We start from the raw sequence: 21,502 nt of genomic DNA, 5'->3' as shown, positions 1-21,502 counted from the left end.
ATTTCTTTGAGATTCCTTTAAACACAAGCAGTAATAAATGGTCTGAATAGTAACTTAAGATAAATGCGTCACCATTTTACAAAGAAGATTTAGAGCACTAACTTCCCATTTAACGATGGCAGTCATATTTAATGTGTGGATCCTGTTGCAGATTTACACCAAAATCGATCGCAGCAAAAGTAATATTGCAATAAAAAATTTGTAAAAATAGATTACAGAATACTGGTAAAAAATAAAAAATAAAAAACAAAGAAAACTACCAAATGTTATATACAGAATTATGATACAGCTTAACATAACTCTGGTTATGAATTAATGTAATAATAATCACAATAATAACCCTTATTTAGAGAGCACTTAAAAAACAAACTGACTGAGAACATAGATATCAATACAGAGAAGGCAAAAATTAGGACATAACAAACATTAAAAAAAAGAAAAGAAAATTCAAGAAGAAAGGTAAAATCTGTAAAAAAAAAAAAAATAAATAAATAAAAATTAGAGTAGTACTGAAAATATTTGTAAACTCACTTTAGTTTTAATAAAATAAAATAAAAAATAAAAAACTTCTGCTTCATCTCTGCAATGGGACTAAATTAAGAGAAGTGATGCCATAGTTAGAAATAGAGTCAGATCGACAGTAGCCTGTATTAGAAACACAGAGCAGCATTTGAGAGGTTTTACAGAGGGAGGAGGGGGAGGCACTGTTTGTCTTTTCAACGCATGGCGGCTACAGTAGTCAGCTGTTAGAAAAGCAGGGAGGAGCTGTATCTGGTTCTGCTGGATGACTCACTCTGTCAACCCTAGTAGGTACACTCATTCACTCTAGTCTTGGGGAATTGTGGTCTGTGAAGGGAGTCGGATCTTATGGCTCTCTTCCTTTCCGAGAACTGTTCAAAGATACAATGTGAGAGAGTGGTCGGACTCGCTAACGTGCCTGCACTCTAGTCTCCCTTGTCAACACACATATTAAAAATTCTGCACTTTTAAAATGTAAAAGGAAACAGCAGAATAAAGTAGGAACAATTAATCAACAGCATTGATTTGCCAATAATTTATGATACAACTCTGAATGACTACAGAGATGTCAACAAAAAAAACAACTTGGCGGAGGGTTATAATGTTGCTCACCGTCTGCACTATGTAGTGGTGATATGATTCTGCTGGACGTGACCTAGCATAGCAGAGTTGCAGTTGAAAAAAGCTGCCTGAGGTAATTTGTCATGAAGGGAAGTGGATCTATTTGGGCACAACTATAAAAAGAACGGCTCTCACCTACGACTCAGTTCCCATCGGTTGCACCAAAGAGTCGTTCAAAAGAATCGGCTCGGTCGCCAACGCACACAGTCAGTCACTCACGCGCAGGCACGTTTGGTGAGGGACGGAGCGCGCGCTGCCTAGCTGAAGAGGGGTTCCTAATCAAAGCGCATCAGGGCCGTTCAGTCTCCACTGGAGGGCGATTGGTACAAGAGCACCGGGACACTCCGGCAGCACAGAGACAGAGCAGACAGTCGGAGGGAGACGGGACACAGACAGACAGACAGCCACACAGACAGAGAAAACCCCGACCCGGACTCTGCAGAGCATCTTTTAACTCCGCCGTTGGATTAAATCCGTCCCGACCCGTCCCCAACACCGAAATCACGTAAGAACCAAGCATAATGAGCCTAACGGAGTATTTTATTGACTATGGACTATTTTGAGTTTAATGTTATTTTTTACATGCATGCTGTTGAGACAGGACCTTTAAACTCCGTCACGCGAGCTTCACTCCACATTCTGCTCGCATCATTCACACCTCTCTCATCCTCTCTGTGCCTCACTCTGTCTCTGTCACACACACACACACACACACACACACACACAGCTGGAGACAGTAGCCTTCGCTAGCTAGCTAGCCAGACGCATTAAAATGAACATTTAGCAGTTTGATATTGAATTTCCTGTCGCTTTGCTCGGTGCAGGAGCTTCTCCTCCAGGTTGTTGCGGTACAACAGAGAGCCTCCGCGGCTTGAAAACTGGACGAAATGCAGCCGTCATTGATGTTTCTGTCGGCGGGGAGGCTAGCCTTTGAGCTAGCTGTAGCGGGACAGATAAGAAGCCAGCCGGCCGATGACAGGCACACTGCACACAGCTGCACAGTAACCATAAAAGTCAACGGACAAGCCGACCTAGCATGGCTTTTAATGTCTAATATTTACACAGATGTGTATGCATAGTGGTTTGCTGCACTGTATTACTCGCATCCTGTTGACCCGCCAGACAATTTTAATATAATGTTGTTTAATCTGTTGAACTGGTGCATTCAAAGACTGCTGCTTCTGTCGGTCAATGTGGTTTGTGGGTGCTGCTGCAGCTGCTAGGCATGCATACATCCTAGACTGCAAGGTGGTTTTGAGTGACAGTCAGGGCGACCAGAAAGTACGAGTTAATCACAAAAACAGAGCCTTAAAAATACTTCCATTCATTCAATGTCATATATTCGAAGAAACAGTGAAATTTTAAAGTAGCATCAATTTATGGACTCCATCCACCAAAATGTATTTTAATGTATTTCTTAGTGCATTGGTGCTACTTCCATGACAAACATGAGTGAAAAAGCTATTGAGTTGATACCTTGACATTGACTCTAGGTTAAATCAATGTCACTTTCTGTCTACAACATCTCATCCGTTTGTTTTTTTTTAAGAGGAAGATGTATAAAAAAGCGTCTTAATTCTGCACCAGCAGAAATGACAGCATCACTGAATTCGACAGAGTGAGACGGACAGTTCCTATTTCTCCAAACCTGTTTTATCACACACACCCAGAAGGCAGACAGTGTTATTTGTTTAGGAATAACCTGTGGGTAACTCCGTAGGCTTATTTGCAGTGCAAATAGCCCTTAATGTATAATTAGGTTAAGGTTTTTTGCTTGGCTTGGGAGCCTGAAAAATTAATTGATTAATGGGTGTACACGGTGCCTTAAGAAACTTGTTGCATCAGCTCTACCACCTGTTCACGCTCTGTTCACCTATGAATTATGAGCTGTATTTGCAGAGGAGCCATATTTCACGTTGTAAAATGCAGCGAATTACACGTTATTCTAAAGGTGGTTTGGCCTCTATATAATAACTTAAATTTATAGTGAGGGACCGTGCCATGTTTCTGTTATTGTAAAAGCACAGAAGGCTCTCCTGCCAAAGCGTGTCCTCTGCTGCCCATGAAAGATCGACACTATTAAAGAAAAACAAATTGTGCTCTGGCTTATTGACACTGCCGCGTAGATGCTGCACTGGGTGATTACAGAGGCAAACATCACCCTCCCTCACACAATGACAATCCCTAACCTGTGGCTTAAACCCGGACTGTGAAGCATTTTGATGAATAGAGGTGGACTAAGGAGCTTAAAGGCTAACTGGGGGCGTGCAGGTGTTTTCATTATTTTCGTTTTAAAACCAAATGACAATCTAAGTGGGATATCTTTGAGTGCAGTCAGTGGTCAGGGCCTCTGAGTTATTTGGGTACTTTCAGGAGTGGCTGCACAGCACAGTGCTGCCTTGCTGTTTGTTTATTCTGTATATGACGTCAGTATGATTAGGGCTCTTATTGTAATCCTTATTTTTGTAAATACTGCGCTGTTGGCCACATTATTGCCCATTAATTTTTTCTTTAAATTGCCTGCACTTTGTGCAACCTTTGATTGACTTTCATTATCCTCCTGCTGAACAACCATTATTACATCCCAAATTTAATTTTGGGTATCGCTGATATTCCATAATACTCTCAGGAGAGTTTGTAGATTATGTGAGTGCTGACTGTCCCACTTTAGAGAGTTAGCCCGGCTAATTCTGATACCCATTTAGCTTTTAATTAAAATGTTTTCCTTAAACTTGCAACACAGTGGGACCGGTCGCTTTTTTTTTTTGTTCTGTCCTGAGTGAAATCACCATAACGTGTCTGCATTGAAATGCATAGCATGTAAGTGTACTCTGTGCAGTGCAGGGAGGGAGTGCACGTTAATTTACTGCTTAGAATTGGATAGACTGATGCTACATTGATCGCAGTATTTATTTTAACTTTATGTGCGTTCAACCAGAAAGAATAACAACATTGTTCTTTGAGTCACAGAGAGGACAACAGCTAAACTAGATGAAAAGACAGCAAATAATAAACATTTAAAAGTCGTTGCACATTTATTATATCATTTATTACGACAGGGTTTACAAATGTGACTGTGTTGCAGTCATACATGCAGTATTAAGTTACTTATGGTATTACACATTACCCACCCAGTGTCATATTTCTGTTGCGTGCACGTCCTTGGTGAGCGTGTAGGATTGTAACAGGTCCAAACAGCAGTGAAAACCTCCTTTTCTCTGTTTGCATGTTTTCACAACTCTTGCCAGCTCCATATTGAATCGCTCCAAGGTTAGAGACTTATCCTTGTGGGACTCGAGTTGGACTCTATCCCTCTGCGTGCCAGTTTACTGTACATCACGATTCGCTTGCTTTTTTCCCCTTTCTGAATGCTGGCGTGCTCCCTCGCTCGTTTCCTCTCTTATTTATTTTGCGCTGCATCTTTTTCTAATTACGACGGGGCCGGGCTTGATTAGCTCGGCTGTCTGCAGCTCGGTGTTTTGATGGGGCTGATCGGGTTTTTATTACCGCGCGGTTTCCTTCTCGCAGCAGCAGCCTTGACAACGGCTGTCACTCATCCTCGTTGATGTTTTAAAACCTGACGCGGAGATCTGTGAATGTGGAAGTGCAGACAAGACAGGCAGATGCGATGATAGGCCCGCAGACGAGACACCTGGCACACAAACCGACAGACTCATGTTGCGGTAGTGTGTCAAAAACATGTCGAATTACAGCCTCGGACATGTCTGCCCCTTGTTGTTTAAGTCTGACAAGCTGAGGCTGTTGTGAAGCAGGTTGTCGATATTGTGATTCACTTTGTGTTTAGCTTGGCAGGGGAGCAGTGGGATGTGCTCATCTCTCTGTGTGGCTTGCCTCAGCTTCTGCCCTTTTTTCTACTCTATAGCAGGGTTTAAGACCTCCAACCAAATAAGTCCACATTCATGCCTCTGTGATTTATGAAATTCTCCCCCCTTCTTACTGTCTGTCCTTTTTTGTCTCTGCAGGCCAAGACATGAGCTTCTCCTGCTATTGATGCTGAACTGGTGAGTTTGGAGGTTGTTTTGAGTACACATTTCTTCTTCTTGCGTTATTCTTGTTCAGTCCCAGTTAGCTCGTGTCTTACGGCACTGCTGGCTGAAAACCATCTGGGAGAGATTGATGGAAAGTCTCTGTTCCTACTCCCTCTTCAGTTTGAGTTTCTTCTTTCCAGAGCACCCGGTTCATGCTTGCATATTAATAGCTTCGGCTGCATTAAGTAAATTAATTAAAGTGTACGCATAATGTGTATGAAGCATATGGCCTGATCCTGCCTCTAGGCTTACCTGACAAGTTATGTAATGCATCTGCATGTGTCGGTGTGGGATCTCATGTGCTTCTGATGCACAAAAAAACAAGGTTGAAGCCAAAAAACAACAACGCTGAAGCAGGTGAGGACTGATGAGGATTTTGCTGCCACATTTATTTTGAACAAATATCCATCCTACTCTTATTTAGCTTCTTCGCTGCTTTGTCTTTGCCGTCTCAGGAGAGAATACAGATGCTTTTTTCTTCAAACAAATTGCATTGACAGCTGACATTTTATTGGATTTGTGATGAATGATGAAAGCAAGAGGCCTCATTTTTCACCGTGTATTTAATACAAGACTGATGTCAGCGTTCTCAGATGCACAGGCACACATCGCTCATTGATAAGCATGTTGCATGGCTGCTGCTGCTGCTGCTTGCTCCCTCACGCCGGGCTGGAAACCGTGATGGGGCTGAGAGGTGATTGCTCTCTATAATATGTTCAGTATTAATGATGTACTCTGTATTAATGATTAGATGTGTAGCATGAAGGCTGTCTGCTGGCCGGGATTGATTAATTTCAGATGCTGTAAGCTTTATTTTATAGCATGGAGAGGTAAACATTTTCATTATCCCCACAGTAAATCATAGGGATGCTGAAAAAAATCGGTCCAAGTTTTTTTCATCTAAGTAAATGTTCAACATCAGCTAGTTTGTGCACGGCAAACCCGCTGCATGCGTCGTTTGCCCTGCACCATTTCCGGCTTCCTTTGTGCACAGCAAGGATTGTGTCGGTCCTGGCTAGTCAGTAGCAAGTAGACACGCAGCAGACTGGAGTAAATCCTGGAATAAGCACCCCTTTGTAAGAGGGAATTGATTGTGAATCGGGTATCGGTTTGAATTTAGAATCAATTGAAAGATTTACATCCCTAGTAAATTGTATTTGTTCATTGCAAGAAGCCTGTAAGCCAGTATTTAAGCTTAGGACCTATGATCATGGGTAGGAAAATACTAATATAATACTATAAGGATGGAACTGTTGTTTTAAAAGCAAAAGATGATTGAATTTCTTATAAAAAGGGAAACACAGGTCAGGTTGAATCAACGAACTTGCAAACTTTAAAGCTGCAAGAGTTGTAACATGCAGTTAGGGCTGCACGATGTATTGTTTAACAATTGCAGTCACGATATGCGCATCTGCAACAGTCACATCACAAGACACGAAGCAAATTAAGTGAAACACGTCAGTGTTGCTCGGTGCAAAATGAAAACTCGCCAGCTTCTCGTTTTCCATGAGTAATTTACAGGAAAAGTCGGTCTATCACACTAGTGCAGCTCTTCATCAGAGTGAACTGCCGTGCAGCAGAGTCTGTGTGTCACCTGCCTGTAAACTGTAAACATGCACGCGACGCTGCTGCCGTCACAGATCACGTCGGTGGTATGATCGAGGCAGACGCTCCGTTACGAGAGGTGGCTCATAAGCGAGTGTATTCCAGTTATCAGCCGCACCTGGTCCTGGTGTTGGCTAACGCTGTGGCTACATAAACAGGCCGCTTTACAGAGCTGACGTGTTTACTTATAGCGGCTACACCTGCAGCGCACACATACAAAGAAATGTGGCCCTCCAACTGAACTCTTTCTACTTTTCATGCGGGTGTCAGAGTCACTGACCCAAGAGTGGTCCCAAACGGCACATAAGGAGTTAAAACTATATACGAAACCTATATAACATCCATCACACACTGTACAGACAGATTTCACCCGCTGTTTCCCCTCTCAGTCCATAAAGATGCTGTATATCTGAGATGATCCTGCTGGCTTCTAAAATTGCCTGGCTGCTTCTTCTTCTAACTGGAGCTGAAACATTTTGTATGTATTACTTTCCATTTTCTCCGCTCTGTGCGGTGACGTGCTGAGAGAAGAAATATATTATTCAAAGGCTCCTTTGAAAAAATCCAAAGGTAGTGAAATTCATTGAAAGACATACCATTAGTGTTTCCCAATATATTTCAAGGACGTGATTCTCTCCTGAAGCTTATTTGGTTTTGCATCACTGTAATCTCTTGATTCCCACATACACAGTAAAGATGTGTATTAGATAGACTTACATACATTGTCAGGTCAGTGAGTCTGACCTTTAATCGGACGCTCCCTCCTTGTATGGGTCTGTAAAACATGTTAGTGCCAGACCTCAAATAGTTTAGTGTCAGAACAAGAAGAAGAGAACCGGTTTTTCCATTTTCTCCTAATGTGGCGTCATGTTCGCCCCCATGTGACACGAGGAGACAAAGTTCCTCTCTTTGTAGTCAATGAGGGATGAAATGGTTTTACAACAGACACCGCTTATGTTTCTCATTTTTGTGGTCATGGTTCAGTTTACTTGATGGAGGGTGTATTTCCTCATATCTGGCAAGGTAGATAGATACAACAGAATAATGTAAATAGTATACAGTGATTATATAAATGCAGGTCACCAATATTGGTCGGATTATATTTGTTATATATGTATATTGACACCTCTATGTGTGTTATAAAAAAGATCTCAATGTTCTTTCGTGTAAAAAAAAACGAAAGTAAACATAACTAAAACAGAAGTCGCCTAATTATAATGGACATGCAGCAGCAGCAGCAGTCATGCATCAATAAGTAGAGGACGTTTAGAGTCTACACACTTAAATTAGTCCTGTTGCATGTGTTTGCGAGGATCAAGCTCCCTGAAACGCTGTTCTTCCCTGAGATGCATTTTCAGACCTTGACATTCAGTTGAAAATCTGGATGTGACAGTCACTCGAGGCAGAGGGGGTGTCACTTTAAAAAAGAACTGCACTTTAAAATGTTATTCTAAAGTAGAAAGAAAATTGCACCTCGAAAATGTCAAAGTAAAAAGTGTTTCATGTTCAACCTAAAGTGCTGCACATTGTTCATATTTGTGTGCTGTTCTATTATCAAGACTGCAGCTTCAAGGACGACGGATGGGTTTTTATGCGTGTTTCAATTTGCACATTTAAAAAGATTATGTATTATGCTTCGGGAAGGAGGATTGGTGTGAGAAATAGGTGTATTTTATAAAAAGAAAATGCAAAGAAGTAGGATAGAAAGAGGCTTGGGAAAACAATGATGACAACAGGATGTACATCCACTTGATGTCCACTTCCAGACAAATAAGCAGACCTTGCAGAAGGACTCATGCTAGCACATGCTGCTGCTATTTTGATTTTACCTGTCTGAAGACTCTTGCATGAGTATAAAATAGGGATGCACGATATTATCGGCACGTTATCGGTATCGGCAGATATTGGCTTAAAAATGAACTATCGGATATCCGCCAACAAGCCGATATCCGCCGATATAATTAACTGATAAAATAATGGGCTGCTGCATACTTGATTAAATGCCCGACTTGGCGCAATGTCCCCGGCGCAAAGAAGACCTGCGCGGCGCAGCGTGATGACATCACGTGTGTCTACCTGTTTTTCAAAGTGTCCGAAATAGAGAGCAAAGCTGCTATTTGCAACGACTGCTCAGCTTCGGTGGTGCGAGGAGGAGCCAAGGCAAAGTCTTTCAACACTACAAACTTGATTAACCATCTCAAGACCCGTCACCCCGACCGTTGTAACAAATGTGATAAGAGTATCACCATTATACTGTACGCTAATTCCAATACAGAAGAGAGTTGATGATCTCTGCAATTAGGTGTGCAGGAAAAAAATATCAGTATCGGTATCGGTAATTGGCTAAATGAGTTGTAAAATATTGGCATATCGGATATCTGCAAAAAATCCAATATCGTGCATCCCTAGTATAAAACTCTCAGGGAAGCTAAGCTAAAAAGGTGAAGGAAGCTGTGATGGGTCCGTACTGTAATTACCTGAGGTAACGTCAAAATCCATCTTTAAATCTCATCCAAAACAATGAATTCAAATGAACCGGAGTCGATTATTACCCAGCTCCAAAGAAAACCTACATAGACTTTGCCTTCATTAGATAGGACAGCTGAAGGGAGACAGGAAATGTGGGGAGAAGACAGTGGGGAATGACGCACAGCAAAGGGCTGAGGGCGGTTGTTGAACCTGTGGCCCTTGTGTTGAGGATTGTAGTCTCTGTATATGGGGCGCCTGCTCTACCAAATTAGCTTAGCCAGCACCCTGATTTGTTTTTAATTGTGATAAAAAGTTAGAATTAGGGCTGCACGATAAATTATTTAACTATCAAAATTGCGGTGTGCCTCACAGGACGTGCGATAGTGAAGCAAATTATCTGCAACACGTCAAGCTGCTACTTGGTTGTTGCTTTATGCAAAATAAGTACTCGCCAGTTTGTCGTTTTCCATCACTAATCTACAACAAAAGTCCGTCTGATATCACATTAGTGCAGCTCTTTATGAGAGCACAGAGTGAACTGACTGCTAAGCTGTTAGTCACCTGCCTAAACTGTAAACAAGCGCTGCTGCTGTCACAAATCATGTTGGTGGGATGATCGAGGCAGGCTTTTAGTCATGTGTTGCAGGGGTTTTTTTTCAGCGTGTGTATTGCCTTTTTAGCGGCGACTCGTCCCGGGGCTCGTTAACGCTGTGGCCACATAAGCGGAACGTTCACGGAGCAACAGGAAGTAGGAGACTGGAGCTTTCATTTCAGAAAGTTTCTGTCCCAGGGGCTGATCACGCTGATTAAACATCAGTTTGAACATTGTTAGAAACAGCAGATGACACACCGTAGAAATAACACAACAGCAGCTCACGTCTGTTTGTATTTATTTTGTAAGGAAACGTGTTGCTCCACCTGAACTCTCTCTACTTTTCATGCGGGTGTCAGAGTTGCTGAACCAAGCATGTTAAAAGTAGGAGGGATGTGATACAGGAAAATAGACTTAAAAGTCCCAAATAATAACAAGTATGATTGTTAATTGTACATATAAACACTCTGCATTTGTCTGGTATAATTTCCTGTATTTTTTCACAGAACAAAAAATGACCATAATGTCACTTTTTCCCAGTATCGTGCAGCCCGAGTTAGAACATCAGCTTTTTAGGATCACTTCTATCCAACAAGGTCACTCAGGGTGAGCACGTATACAGAACCTTCTAAGATGCTGCATGTAACACTAACTGCTCAGCTCTGCTGGCCTTCACCGCTGCTGAAAGGCTCAGTAAAGCCCAGCATCGCCCTCTGCTCTCCGCGCTGATGAACTCAACAGCGCTCCCTCCGTCTCAGCTTCAAACACAACATAAAGGTTTAGAAGTCGGGGTCGACCCTCGCTGGTCCAGATGTTGTAGATAAATGTGTTTGCTGCTTAAAGAAAAAAGAGAGATCAATGATGAGGGAGTGTGTCTTCACTACAAGGGTAAGTGTGGCTGCAGGGTGAATATAATGACAGGGGTATTCTCTGCAGACTCCTAGCCAGAGAGAGAGAGAGAGCAGCAAAAAGACAGAGAGGGAGGGAGCTGCTTACTTTCACACCGACTGATGAGAGCTGCCGTCGTCGTGTCAATATTTACTCTTCTTTGTAAAAAAAAAATTGGCAGCATTATCTGAGCTGTTGAAGCAGCAGGCGGGGGGAGCATCCTGGTTTGAGAGGAAGAGGTTCTGAAGAATAAAAGCATCCCTTCAGTGATGATAATTGTAGCTCGGTTATGTGTGTGGCTCTAACAATACATCAAAACAGCACAGGAGAGCTATTACCCACCCCTGCGCTCTTTGTTTCTCCCCCCCCGTCTCCCCCTCTTCCTCCTTTTTAAATGCACACACGCGTCGCAGCGTGCACACTCACTTTACCCGTGGCTCAATCCACTGTGGGGATACACGTGAACGCAATTTGCACTTCCAATTAAACTGTCGACCTTCGCTCCAGAATGCAAAGAAGATTTTGCACCATCCTCTCCTGGATAGCTATTATTACCCAGCAGGCCCAATAATAGAGAGAATAGGGCTTCACGATCCACTGACGAGGATGATTGAAGTCAGCAAAATAATTAGTACATTTATCACACTGTCAATATTTCAAGACACTTAACTAATGATTGATTGTATATTATCCATTTATTTATTTATTTATACAACATTAAAAAACCAGCTTATCTCTGAGCTGGAGATGAGGTTGTGAGAAATGTGAGAAAATCAGAGCTGGTTGATGGTTGAGAAAAATGTTTTTAGATCAATATTTAAGCATTTTCGTAGCAACATGATTGAACTCTAAGCTCCTCCAGTACTCATTCTTGAACTTCACTTCATCTTAAGTCTTGCCCCCTAAAAGTTGATCACTTGACGAGCATTTTGTCAGTTAGATAATTGCACGTATGTTTTTCTTAGCCAGGTCATTGTACCCAGAGCTGCAGCAGCGGGAACATTGCCAGCTACAAACTTTCAAAAACAAGTCTCAAAATGACCCTTCAGTATTCAAAACCAGTAAGAACACAGAATAAAGTGTTAAGTTGAAGATCAGCGTCTCTACGGTTCTCTTTTTGGAGCTGAAGACATCAGGAGTAGTTTAGAGCTAGCCGCAGCTAGCTGGTGCTCAGCTTGTTTAAAGTTTGGTATTCCTTCAGTATTGGTGGTTCAAAAAGCTTTTTACAGGAGTTGAATTATTCTCATAGGCGTCCTCTGCTCCAAAAGGAAAGACTGGGTAATTCAAACAGGTAAAAACATTTAATACAGCAGTTAATGTTTAAAATCTGCGTCTGTCTGCGAGGTGCCACTAACTTCAGCCCTCTAGCAGTCTAACATCCTTTGCCCAGTTAAATAATATATTTAAAAAACGAGCGTGACGTGACTTGAAATGTTTTAATGTCCGGCTAATCAGCACTTCTGAATAACTCTGATAACAGTTGAGTTAAAACATGAGGATCCTGTTGGCTGATAAGGTGTGGCACTGAACTGAAAGAATGCACAAATATTTAAAGCTTTGCGTTAAACAGCCAAATCCAATTTGACTGACTCAGCGGGTTTGGCCCTGTCTTATCTGTACCCCATGTTGTTTGTGGACAATTTTTCCACATCATCAACAACAAAGTTTTCTAATCGAAACCTCACCTGACTTAAACCCAGTAAGTAAGTCTTTCATGTAACCTCTTCAGTCGTCAGTGTTTTCTAAAAGAACTGCAGCATTTGTGTGCTAACAGAGGCAGAGACTTACTCACATTAAGATAAAAAGCCTTGTGCACAGTACACCAAGTTAGAGTTAGCCTAAAGCAGCTGCCGAGCCTCTAGCTGGGCTCCAACACATGACTGGCTGGTCAGATCAGATGACTTGATTAACGGCAGGAATGTGGCTCCTTCCTCCGTCCACAGCGCCGCTCTTGTCTTTCTACAGTAGACAGAGATGTGTGTTTGTGAGCGTGTGTGTTTGTGAGCGTGTTTGTGTGTGTGCGTGCGCTGCATGTGCCAGCAGAGCATCTTTTATCAGCCCACTACTGTACGAGAAAAACGGGTCCAAGCAATGATGTAACATTTAGCAGCTGAGCTTATCACTTATCCTGCTTAGCTAAGTTAAAATGCAGAATGTGGAGCACAGCATAATTGTGTCTGTTTTATTATTGACTTGCGTAATCTAATGGCTGCGAGGGAATGCCTGCCTTCATACAGACACCCCATAAAGTATTTAAGTGAAGCGGTGGGAAGTATTTGATAGGGGCCTGATTTATGTCTTTATTTGTTTATGTATCCAAAGACAAAGTGGATTGTAATGTTTGTTTTTTAGCCGGCTGTTTACATTTCATAAAGTAAAAAAAAGGCGCTCCCTGAACTTTAGGCGTGAGGGAAACAGAGTATAAACAGAGGGGATGACAGATAAACAGTCCCCTCACATCAATGTCCATCCGAATAGTTTCCAGTGAATATCCGATGGTATTTCTTGCTTGACATGAGAGTTGTAAATTGTCCGGTCACCAAACACAGTAGCTGTTGTGTTTTTCAAAAAGAGGAGGTTGATCATTGCAGAACAAACTTAGTTGAATTTCACTCAATCATTTTATTGATCTACACCCACACAAATCGAGATTAGCTGCGAACGTTTCCAGAGTTTAAATCATCAGCGAGAAAGTTTAAAAGCAAAGAAATGTAGAAATGTCTATAGTTGTTTTCACCTTCGTTACTTCTTTCACTTTGCTTCTTTGTGTGACTGCTGGCATTTTTAATTATCTGTTTGAGGTTTGAAAAAGCCTTCCTGTCACTTGTCTCTAAAAAGGCATGAATGCAGTCTTACAAGGTTAAGATGTGTTTTCACTTTTTAATTTTTCCCTCAGAAAACCTGCAAAGCCACAATATTTGTCAGATCAAAGGACCTCGGTGTCTCTTACACCAAACTTTCCCCAATGCCACCTGCTTGACAAAACTCCTAAACCTGTCACCCTTCGATTACAGTCCTGGTTGATTTGGCTCCAACCTAATCAACTGAGTACTGTGGTAACAGCAAGTGCACTTTAATACTACACATCCCAGAATTCCTTAGGGCTGAAATGCTCTTTAAGCAGCTGCTTTTCTCATAAATACAGCTGAGAAGCAGCTGCTTAATCTGTGTACAGTGCAGCCAAACAAACGTAAGAAAAATGTTGGTCCATTACAATTGTAACAGTGATCTGATTTAATTTAACACACAGCAAGCTTTACACAAGAAAAGGTGGCATGCAGAAAGAGTTGTCTTGTTTTGTAGATATATTTTTAATGAACTATTGTGGTCAGTGTAGCAGTGAAAAAGTTTCATGTCATTTCTTCAGTAGACAACAAAATGCGTCCATGTTTTGAGAGTAGAATGCTTTAAAGCCCCCCTCCAGTGAAAATCCAGTGTTTGACCTTGTAAACATCTACATGTGGTGTTCTTCATGTGCTACAAGGCATATCAGGGACAACATCAGCAGTCATCTCCGTGGCTGGGCCTGTCTGCTTTTAACCTGCAGTGTACCAAGGACAGGCTGAACAACACGTTTTCAGATTGGCAGGTTTGAGACGTCACAAACCTAAGGAGCCAATTCCGTTAATCATTATGTGTAACCTATGGCAACCGCCATCGTAATTTTTGCAAACTCACTACCGACTACTAACGTTAACATTACTACTAATGTTTGGCTGAATTACCCCTATGTTACCACTTGCTACTTCGTACAATAGCGTATAAAAATAGAAAAACAAGCATTCAGCTTTCTGCGTTTGATGGGCAGAGTAGGTGAGCTACAGGTGCGCGACAGAGGGGACGGGTTGTGCGTAGTGGGCGGGTATGCAGATTGGTGAATCTTTAATGAAGGAGAAGGAGGAGATGTTACAAGGTAATTAAACGTATTTTGGAGAAAAAACGGACACAATTTATTATTTTAACCAGAGCATTTTATATGTCTTAAAACATGACTGGAGCTGCTCTTTAAGTTTTTGGTATTATAACGGCCAACTCTCTATATAGAGAGGTTACATTTACATCGAGCTGTTGAGTGATGATAAGTCTGGCTGCATTACCATTGAGCTAATGCAAATTAATCCTAAGTAACATCAGCTTGTTAGATTACAGAGAACACATCTCTTTCTTTATGTCATCTGTTCTCCAGCAGGGCCAACCCCCTCATATGTACCAGATGCCAAACACTGTGTGTGATTTAAAACTCCATCTGCAAAGACCATGTCATATCTGAGTGTAGTCATTATGTTATATTTATCCAACAAATATGTTTTAACTTGAACAGATTTTACATGGCATTTAATGACAGAAAAGGGCAGAGTTTACTCTGACGTGCTGCAGGTTTGCAGCTTTAGCAGAGGGTTCATCTCTACAGTGTCCTTTGTCAAATTATGCTGTGTAATAGCCATCATTATTAGCTCAGGTTGAATGGTTTCCTATCATTGGCAGTAAAGAGCATGCCCCTGCGACTGTAGCCCTGGATCCTGGATACCTGCTGCTAATGTGATCCACTAATTAACTCGCACATTGGTTGAAGGGGAGAATTGTTCTCCACCTGCGTGTGTGCAGAGAGAACCGGACCTAATTTTGTCCCTGCGAAAGACAGTCGTCCATCACTCTCCCAGGCAAAAGAAGTGATACGCTCTCTGTTCTCTCTGTGACTCACTAAGTAGCAAGAAGTCTCCCTCTCACCTTTTCTCTGCATGGATTTTACTCTCCCTGCCTCTTTCTCACGTTGGCCCTCGGGGAGCTGGCTCCTGACAGCATCACAGAGGAAAAGAAAGAATGGAAAAGTTAAAGTGTGTGTGAAATGTTTCAGTGTGTGCATCTCTCTCTTTGTCTGACTGCCTTTCCGTCCTCCTCCATCGGTCTCCTCTTCTCTCGGTGCGCCTCTCCTCTTTTCTTTACCTACCATTTCAATTTCACCCACGTTCTTAGAAGACAGTCAGAAAAAGTGCTGTTTCAACTCAGTCATCCGAGCCAGAGCTGGGCTTCTGCTTGGTTTGTCGATCTTTTATATCTTTATGTGGATTAAAATTCCATGTAATTTATCGGTGCAACTTGTGTAAAATATATTAAGACATGGGAGGAAACTTTTCTATATTTTCAACAGGTACTTTACACACATGTAAATGATACATTATCCCCATAATAACTAAAAATACCAACGACAAAACCTCAAATGAAACCTCTCCATCCAGGACAGTGTTAGCAGTTCACTTCAGATAATAAAACCAAAGTAGTTAAGATAACCCTGACCACAAAGTTAAAGTGCTAATCTCAAAGATCTATTTCGTTGTCTTTGGCGGCACCTGTGGCGATAAACAGGAATTGCGGGAGCACACTTCCCAGATATCCAGACAGTGTTGCATGTGTGACGTCCACGGTCGGCTCCGGTTGTAAATCTTGATTTTCCTCGCTGACGGTCGCTTTCCTTTTCAGACTGTTTGCTTCATCTGAGCGTCGAGTTTGTTTCTTTTTCTTTGGGTTTTCACTTATTCTTGAAGTTGTATCTGTAGTCATCCATCTTTTCTTTGTTTGTTCAGCCATAGTAGATTACTGTTTACTCGCAACACTTGCAGAGAGCGGAAAAGCAGCCGCTTAGCTCCGCCTCCCCTCTCTGGCAGTAATACTGTAAATGCAAAGGCTTTCATCAGTGGGCCACAGGCTCAATCACCATTGTGTTACCTCATTCTGTGATAGATAGTGACTTAATAGACATTTATTGAAATGAAAATCTTATAATAATAAATAATAAAACATTTACATGTTAATAATTGTTTAACATTTTGGGATATTATTTTCTTTTTGTCAGTAAAATGAGAAGATTAAAACCACTCTTGTTCATATGCTAGTTATAGAGCTATTAGTCCCTTAGCGTAGCTTAGCACAAAGACTACCAACAGTGAGCTATGGAGTGGCATCATGGCTGGTTGCTTGGCAACACCCCAACAACTAAATACAGTGCATAACCCCCTGTAAATGGGGTGTACGGAAATATTGCAAAAAATCACAATATATACCTTGCATGCAATATTGCAACATATAGAGTCCTATCCCCTGTATCATGATGTGTATCATATTAGCAGAGTCTTGCTTAAAGCACAGCCCTGCCTTAAAACCACAGCGTGTCATTTTAATGATAACAAACTGGACCTAAGGTGTTATTACGTGAGCTTTACAGATGCTACTAGATATCTTCTCATCAAACTTTTTAAAGGTGTAATGCAGTGCAAAACAACACATTTCATTCACGCAGTTCCCTATTTTTAGGCCTCACAGTTTCAGCACTTTACAATCCGGTGACCCTCCTTCGACACTCCCAGAAGCCCAGAAGGGTTTTCTCAGAGCTAACCTCCGGTCAGAGTTGTTTAAATTTGCCGCAGTGACTCTCAAAAGAGCAGCATCGAAGCGCAACTTAGACGTCATCCGGAACAACATGAGCGTTATCCTCTCTATACGCTGACAGGTGCTGTTCATGGCAGCAAAGCAGCCAACAGAGACACCCACAGAGAGCTGCATGTCGGGGGACGGGCGGGGTCGATATCCTGAGGCGGGGACATATGCTTTTAGCTTGTGATCCTCTCGTCATCTTCTTCACACCTGAACAAGCTTATAAGAGACATTTTTATAAAGCACTTATATATGTGCGTTTTTATTTAACATAGCAGTATTCTAGGCATTAAAAGTGAGTCACTGTTATAACTGCAACTTTCCTGTTTGTGTGTGTAAAAGTTTGTGTGTGTGTGTGTGTGTGCTATTTTAAGAACAGGCTATTCCTGGTAACATTGATAATGTCACCTCCCCCGCCATATCCCATCTTATGATACCTGTGGGAGTGTGTGTGCTTCACAGTGCTGTCCTTTTAATCAGCACCCCTGTGAGGTTCCCCTGTAGAGCTGTCACTGGCGGAGTGATGATGGTGGAGCTGCCACTGTTTACACCATTTTAATCCTCGGGCAGGCAGGGGTGAGATTACCAGCCTCTTACCTGTTGCCCTAATCAAAGGAATTATAGCCGCACTGCTGGATGTTACTGGGAATAGCATCGTCTAAAAATACACAGCCTCATGTAGCAAATATATCCATCCTTTGTTTGATATTGTGTGTCAATCACTGGATGAATGGAGGATGCCAGTGGAAGTCATTTTAAGAAGTGTTTATAACATGTGACTGTTGCCTTGGCGACTAAAAGTCAGATTTATTGTGTAGCTGAACTTTGGACGGGTTCTCCACTGCCAAGTTTAAGCCGGCAGGTTTTTACCTCAATAAATGAGGCGCACATTAACCTTTATTTTATATGTTAAAAATTAGTTTTAAATAATTAATATTAAGTGCTAATTTCATGGCCACACCTTTGCTACTTCACACAGTGTTTAAGACCTTTGCTGTCCAGGCTGTGAGCTGCCTGAGGGGATCCAACCAGCTGAGTCAGTCTCAGAGAGCTTCCCTGTTGGAAAGCTCACCCTTACTTTAATGAAGTCTCCTTTATCTCTCGATCTGTCTGTTGACTTAGCCGTCTATCTCCCCGGATCCCGCTGTTGTTTTCTCACCAAAAATCGCTCAGCAGAACATAAATACAGGCTTGTGCATACATGACACGGCTCTTCCCTTTTTTGGTGCCGAGTATACCCACTGATCCTCTCCGCTGGCTGAAGAGGCCTGTGAACAGCTCTCGGCCAGCGAGGCCACTTGACATGTCGCATATTTGATCCACATAAGCTGCCACTGTGGGAGAGGCTCTTCCACGTGAAGAGGAGACGAGAGGGAGAGAGAGAGAGAGATGGATGGATTGGAGGCAGATGACTCTAAAAGACCAGGATCGATATTGAGAGGATCAATGGTAGATTACCTGTCGAAGAAATGTGGACGCCTAAAATGACTTCCTGATTACTAATTGATTTTCTTTATTTAACTCTTTCATTAAGTAAATCCTCGTTTGTCAGAGTCAAAAAAAAACGACCCCTGTGGTCCTCTTGAAGGTGGTGGTGAGCAGCTAAACGCTCAGATGTTCCTCGTATCCACGAGACGTCTTGCTGTCCTTCATATTAACGGTCGCTAAGAGGCACAGCTTGTTCAATTCACACCATTGTTAGGTAATTACACACTCCATCTTTTCAAGCCCTCAAAGAGAGCCGAATAATAAAGGTAATACCAAGTATATTCAGCTGTTTCTGTCTCACATAGAGAGGCTCTCTTCCACCTCCGCTGCTGGCTTGACGGCGGTCAACCTCCGATTCCATCTATGCACATTTGATACATTCATCTTTGTCCACATGTAGACCTGCTTACATCATAACCCTGTTTGTTCTGCTGTTATGCATATCCTGCATTATAATCAAGAAATCCTCCTTTATGTTGCAGTAGAGCGTGTGTGGTTTATCCTGTGTTCTACCTTGGGCCAAGTTATGCAAACAAACAGCATTGAAACCTTTTTCTTAGTCGGACTCAGCTACTTTGTTGTGATCTAGTCTTGTTATGGGTCCTAATGAGATCCAGATAGTTGAGCTTTTCCAAAGATGGTTCCCCTGGGAACAACCCATCCTTCAGGAAATGGCCATTTAGGAAGTAATGGACAGCGAGCTTTTGTAAATGACCAAACTATGTGTGTGACAGAGAGGAATATCTTTAGGATGGTTTGGTTACAAACTGCATTAAAAAACTGGTTTGTCCTTTGTATTTTAATTGTATTCATACAGGGCAACCGCACACCCAAGTGCACGGTCGGGCCGCGAGAGGGCTACCTGTTAGATCCTGTCAGTAGCTTGTCTCAAAGATTAAACCAAGCAAGTCTAAGTGCACACGGCCTGTACAGTGAATCTGTGAATGGCTCATTAAATCGGTTATGGTCCCTTTGATTGGATAACTATGGCAATTCTAGAGCTAATGCATGCCAACGAGCGCTGACCTCCGGGGATGCGTGCATTTATCAGACCCATGTGATGTGCCTCTGGGGGTGCTCCGGCTGCTTTGGTGACTCTAGATAACCTTGAGCCGGTTGCTGGCCCTCATGGTGGCGACGTCTGGAATATGTTCAGTCTTTTGATAAATGTTACGATACCGTCGTCCCTATGTATACAGATCGAATGATTCAGGTGAACAAAAACAGTTATAAGTGACTTTTAATCCTCTTCAAAATGAACCATAAAGATGTCCTGAACGGTAATCCTTGTGTAAACTGGAGCAAAGGGGCCAGTCACAGGATACACTTTTTTACTGAGCTTACAAAAATACACACGAATAAGATATGATAATCCTCGATGTAAATACACTTTGCAGAAACGCCACTTTCCCTCCCTGAGTTGTTGAAATCTATCCTGCCGTGTCTTCTTTTATCTGGCAGAGTTTATCTTGCAGAGTGATTGTATAGAGAAAGTCTTACCGCCTTAGTTCCTGTCATGCACAGGGCAGAGCAGGGCGGAGCTGAGCTGAGGCGAGGCGACTCAGAGTTACCGCTCAGCACAGGAAATGTTCAGGATCTTTTGCCTTCAGCGTGGACATGATATAAGAAGGCCTGCCAAATGGAGGATTATCCTTCCTGCTATCTATAGTTTTCTTCTTCCTCCTGTCTCTGCGTGCCCCTTTGACCCAATCTTTACTTAACATTTACATTTTAAGCTTTCAGTACACTCTCTTATCCGCGGTGACATACCCACCGCTCAAAGCCACACCAGAGCAGAGGCGGAGGTGGTGCCGTTTGTCTAATTTGCCAGCTCATTTCCACCGCTCCTTCTCTGATGAAGGCAGCGTTTCTTAAGGGAAGCAGCTTCCTATTAAAAGTTTATTAAGCAGAAGCCAGAGGAATGATTAAAAATCTGCACAAGCCAAATAGGATGAGGGGCACGAGGGGGGGTGAGTGATTACACCTCAGCGTGCGAGTGTGCTTGTGTGGGGATGCGCTTGTTTGTGTGTCAGTGTCTCCCCTAAAGGCATCACGAGTATCTGTAATATCACTGTAAGTGTACAAGATGAAGCTGAATAATGAAGTGAGCAGGGAGTTGGATATCTGCAAATTACACTCCACTAATTTCTTTCTTGTTCTGTTTTTATCCCCCCTCTCTTCCCTCTCTCTTTCTTCAGAGTGGTCCAGTGCTGTCCTCCAGTGTTTCCCCTCCCCTCAGTTTTCTGTCCCTCTGTCTGTTACCTGGTAAGTACTCTGACATTCACCTCCCACATATACAGTACAGAGGCTTTCAGCGTGTGTCAGTCCTTTACGTAATCATCGGCTCGTTGCCGGCTCCTACAGTAAATTGCTATCACCGTTATAAAACAACATTGTTTCTTGTTCACGTAGTTAATGTACAGTGTTTACAGGCCATGCTGGGCATACAGAATATAAACCTGTGATGAGTGTAATGGTGGATTAGTGTGTTGTTTTCTTCAGCTCTAAAAAGAGGCCTGATCTGGACTGTTAGAAAAGTCCAAAAGACAATACTCAGATATCGAAGTGATTCATTATTAATGGGATGAATTAAACATATGAGGACCTTGAATTTTTAACAGTATTGATTGGAAAAAAAAAAAACTCTTAAAAGAGAAAAGGTGTCTCTACTCCAGGCAGTATTTTGTGTTGCTGCTTTGCTGTCTGGATAAGTTTGGATCTGTCTTTGAATCATCAACGAGCAGCTTGACAAATCAAATTTTGGTACACACTTTCATTTTCAGACCTCTCTAAAACACCTTGATATAAAACAAAAGAAAACAGTGGCTGTCTGTACACACCT

General features: G+C 42.2%; 1 protein-coding gene across 2 annotated transcripts in view; it reads left to right on the top strand.

Moving 5' to 3' along the window:
- Positions 1–511: 511 nt before the first annotated feature.
- LOC138612946 (1-phosphatidylinositol 4,5-bisphosphate phosphodiesterase beta-4-like) overlaps positions 512–21,502 on the top strand; it is a 78,548-nt gene continuing 57,557 nt past the window's right edge. For both annotated transcript variants that reach the window (XM_069686493.1, XM_069686486.1), the window contains exons 1-3: positions 512–1,645; positions 5,124–5,162; positions 20,859–20,925. The gene's annotated coding sequence lies outside the window, so the exon portion shown is untranslated. The remainder of the gene's footprint in view (positions 1,646–5,123; positions 5,163–20,858; positions 20,926–21,502) is intronic.

Source organism: Semicossyphus pulcher, unplaced genomic scaffold (assembly GCF_022749685.1).
Source record: "Semicossyphus pulcher isolate SPU_LCO1_2020_fin unplaced genomic scaffold, fSemPul1.0.p SCAF_11, whole genome shotgun sequence".
Lineage (NCBI taxonomy): Eukaryota > Metazoa > Chordata > Actinopteri > Labriformes > Labridae > Semicossyphus > Semicossyphus pulcher.
Note: the sequence above shows the minus strand (reverse complement) of the source record. Positions and strands in the feature narration are given on the sequence as shown.